The 5000-nt window shown below is 42.3% G+C and overlaps 1 protein-coding gene across 1 annotated transcript in view; it reads right to left on the bottom strand.

Annotated features, from left to right (window-relative positions):
• LOC122816398 (multidrug resistance-associated protein 1-like) overlaps positions 1 to 5000 on the bottom strand; it is a 786965-nt gene that overhangs the window by 86892 nt on the left and 695073 nt on the right. The window lies entirely within an intron of this gene.

Genomic DNA, 5000 nt, shown 5'->3' with positions numbered 1-5000 from the left:
AGTAGTCAGGAAATCCTTCTATGTGTCACACCTCATCACAAAAGGTTTCTGATCCAGGAAAAACTAGGTCATTATTCCCCTCTACTCATCACTCATTAGACCTATTATAGAGTACAACGCCCCTTTTGGTATGTACCTCACAAAACATCTACAACAACTGGAAAGGCTGCAGAAATACCTCACAAAGAGGATTACCAGCCTCAAACAGATGCCATACGCAGACCGTCTCAAAAAACTCCAGCTTTACTCTGTCGCATATCGCCAACTCTGAGGCGATCTCTGCCTAACATACAAAGCTATGTCAAATCCAGAGCTGTTGGACATGCTCCACGTAAAGAAATCCCAATCCCTCCAAGCTACATGCTCTTGGGAACTAAACCTTGTCACCACAATAAACAGAACATGCTGGAGGGATAGATTACTGTCTCAGAGACTTTCTATACTCTGGAACAAACTACTTATCTATATCAAACAAAGCTCCTCATTAGCACTCTTCAAGAAAAATTTTGATGATTGGATGGGAGATAGGAAATTCACCCCAGAGATCACTTCTGTGGCTCTGCTTGACAGGGGTACAGGAAAATAATTTTCTTGGGTGGCAAAAGCCAGGGTACTGTTTGGCTAGGCTTTTATAGGCCCTAGGGCCAATAGTCTAGTACCTACCTATGAACCTATGAACCTATGTCAGGCAGAATGCAAATTTGGCAGAAGTTAGTTGCAGATGTGAATGCAGTAGGTGGCCATAGTAGGATATACGATCAGGTGCATCATAGGGCCAGTGACATGATCTCATCGGCACAGAGGAGAGCAGCTGCAGTGGCTTCATGATTAGATGGGTACCGGGGGGCCTGCTACAGAGCCACCACTAACAGCAAATAAAGAGTTTCTGTCCACTGTCAGAGATCCATACAGCTCCCAGGAAATTGCAGAACAGCATGTCCTTCACATTGGTGTTACTGTTGCAGGGACAGCAAGTATGTCCGAGGAAGAGCTTCCAGGTAGGCTTATGTATATCCATTGTTAAATGCTCTTGTACAGTAAAATATTTACATCAATATGTTAGGTCTGTTTAACAAGAAATTTGTTGGTGGGTAGACTGTAGAGTGCTACAGTTAACAACACATTCTGATTGATTACACATGGGGCATAGGTTGGACTTGTCATCCAAGTTCTTGTTGAAAGTATGACAGTCTGCTCCATGTGCTGTATGTTCATATAAAGGGCAAAAAGTTGTACCCCCATGTTACTGTTAGTTCTGATGATATTGTCCTTACCTTTTGCATAACTTCTTCAAGGACATCCAGCATAGAGAGCAGACTATCATCCACACATGGTAAGCCAAACATTTTTATGTCAGTAGTGATGAGCAGTTCAAAGAAATATTTAGTGTATGATGTTGGTGTCAGAATTATTATGTGTATTGCTGTAATATCTGTAATAGTGGACCCTCTGTTAGTTTTTTAGCATATAGTGAACTATAGTAGTGTAGGTATTAGTTTTTTTCCTGTGTTTGTCGCTTGTCATCACAGGTGATCCTGACAGTGGAAGTGCGGGACTTCTACCACCTGATGTCAAAGTATCAGCAGACTCTGATGGATGATGGTGGTCAAATAGTGGCACTGTAGGGGGGTGCAGAGTTTGAATCTGACAGTGAGGTTGACATACAGCCATCCCCTGTAATTCCATCAGACACAGCCAATAGGCCTATGCCTACCCATTCCAGTGAACCCTCAGATATTGGACAGGTGGAGAGTGAGACAATTGATCAGGGAACTGTGATTACTGTGGCTTCTGTTCCTGTTGACTCTGGCCATAGCCAAAGTGTGCATGAGGTGCCAAGCAGGATGATTGTCCATTCTCCACTTGATCCAGGTGTCTCTTCCTGTGCCATTCAACATATGTTTAGGGCCATCATGGAGGCATGGGTACATTCCCATAAGTCCTCCACAGAAATGCTTAGGGTTGTAGATGTGTTACAGGGTGACATGCATGACTGCCTCCAATGCGTTGCTGATTCAGTGGATTGGATGAATGACATGTTGAAACGGGTGGTGTCTGTGATGGAACATCTGCTGGCAGTGGGACAGCATCCTCATGAGTGTAGGTCAGCCACATCATCTGCTGTTAACCAATGTAGCCATGCCCGATCATGATCCCATAGTGGCAGTACTTGCACTGCTCCATCAGTGGTTGAGATGTCTACACCCAGATGTGGCAGGCCATATGGTCATGGTCTTGGGCATCCTCATGAGGGAAGCTCATCCAGCAGACATCAGTCACATTCAGGTAGCAGTAGTTTATCTGATTGTGGGCATGGATGTGCCAGTGCAACTCCTAGTAGAGCCAGTTCTCATGTCGGGTACAACAACGATGAACTGCCACCTTTACCATGCACGGCTCACACCTGTCAGACATATGAAGATGCAGAGCTAGCACAGAGCTTGGCTGTGTTGATCCAGACACTCACACACCAATTTCACCTGGAGGACCAATACAGACACACACAGAACAGTCACATGGTTCAGCCGTGAAGTTAAAACTCATTTTGCCTCACTGGCCATTTGTTACTTTATCTGAATGTCTGCCTGCTTTTCTTTCTTACTCATACACACTCATCAACCTTTCGTGCCAGCCTAGGCTTCCTGACCCCCCCACCCACACACACACACACACACACACACACACACACACACACACACACACACACACACACACACACACACACACACACACACACACACACACTCAACACTCAACACATTGTGCAAGTGATGATAACTGTGCCATATCCCTGTTTGCTATATTTTGGATTCAGGGATACATAAGCTTTGTGTCTGATGCTCATGGTGCACTGCTGACTTAGTGGTTAGTATATCTGCATTCGTGATGTTGAATTGTTATTTGTACCTTTGACTTATATTGGTCTTAGAAAGTTAGACAGTTGATAGCATCACACTTTTTTGCATTAGTATTGTTAATGATCTTGTGAGGGCTGTGAAGTCTGAAACTGAAATGTATCTCATTACTTTCTAACTTCTCTGTTTAATGATTTTCCAGTACAAACATATGATACTAAACTGAGGGCATGCGGTGACCAGCAGTAATTTTGAAAGGTATGACTTTGTGAATCTTTGATACCTGAGGCCTATACTTAATAATGGACACACATAAGTCAAAAAACTCACTGCTGTCATATGTTGAAGTCATTGCTGTACAAATCACCCTCCTTTCACTTACGTGCATTACCAAGTAACAGTATGCAAGAATATGCCATTCGTTTGTGTTATTACACATTTTTTTAATACTCCAGGTTCAACACTTACCTTGTAAATCCAGCAGTTGCTATAGTTTTAGTTCAGGGCTGAGTCTGTCCGAGGCTAGTAGTATACAGCAATTACATGGGTAGGTAAAGGCTGTGAGCAGTGCCTGGCATTAATGTTACTATATGTATGTGCATAGTATGAAGGTTTTAGCCTCTTAGGTGGTGAGTGAGTGTGCTATGCATTGTCTCATAGCCAATGTGAGGGCATATTGAGCATGCCTACATCTGCCTACACCCACAGCAGCTGCTAGTTCCCCTTCCAACACCTCACCAGCATGTGACTGTGGTGACCTTGCTAGTGGGGGTGGGATGTGTGCCCCTTCCCCTTGTTGATGCTGCTGAAGCTGTTTTCTCAGGATGATGTTGTGTAACATGGCACATGCAGTGAATATTTTAGTGCATGTACTTGGATTGTACAGCTCCCTCAGATGTATCTTGACACCAGAGCTGTGACTTCAGCATCCCAGACACAAACTCTGTGATATTTCTGGTTTGAGTGTGTGCCTCATTATGGTGTTTTTCAGCAAGTGTGGGTACATTTCTGATGGGCATCATATCAGCAGAGGTTGTAGAGAAACGGTCCAGCTACAGTAAATACAATAAGCAATAATAGTACACATTTGAAGATACAGCAAAAAATAACAAGCAAAAACAGTGCAAATTACATGAATGCAAAAGAATTACATTTATATTAATGCACACACATGCACACACATACACACACACACACACACACACACACACACACACACACACACACACACACACACACACACACACACACACACACACACACACACAGACACACAAACACGCACACACACACACACACGAACACACACACAAACACACACACACACACACACACACACACACACACACACACACACACACACACACACACACACACACACACACACACACACACACACACACACACACACACACACAGATACACACACACACACACACACACACACACACACACGCACGCACCTACCTGAGGCATCCAACAGACAGAGTTGTGGTTCATTCTCCTTGTCCTCTCAGTGAAAAGACACTGTACATAGGTACACTCCAGTTTACTCACAATGGACACTGAGGATCCACAAGATGATGAATTATATCTCACCATGACTGGCAATGAAAATGATAGACTGACATTCAGTATGGGGATTGAATTTTGCCAGAGGAGAAAAAGGAAATTTTCAGGGAGTATTTTGCACTACTCACTGAGAATAAACATGATCTAAAATAAGAGTGATGAAATCCATTTCAGATAAAAATTAACTATTCAACATGTATTCAAGTTTCCCTGAAATGTTTGTTTAAACTTTTTCGAAATGTGAATGTCAATAAACTGATATTTAAATACCATTCAAACTGAATAATTTAAAGAGTATGCATATCATCTATCCCGCTGTATATATATATATATATATATATATATATATATATATATATATATATATATATAACAAAATGAAAGATAATTGCTAAATTCGTTGCCTGAGTAATACAGCATGAAAATTAGCTCAAAAGTTCAGTCCTAGACATTGATGTTATCATTGACATGTTAACTACATCTGTATGAGTGTATAGCTCATAAAAATGGTCTAGTGGTATAATGCTCTGATTATAGTGTATGAGATCCTGGGTTCAAGACTTGACAGGGCTG

Source organism: Protopterus annectens, chromosome 12.part0 (assembly GCF_019279795.1).
Source record: "Protopterus annectens isolate FY-2018-M chromosome 12.part0, PAN1.0, whole genome shotgun sequence".
Classification (NCBI taxonomy): Eukaryota; Metazoa; Chordata; order Ceratodontiformes; family Protopteridae; genus Protopterus; species Protopterus annectens.
Note: the sequence above shows the minus strand (reverse complement) of the source record. Positions and strands in the feature narration are given on the sequence as shown.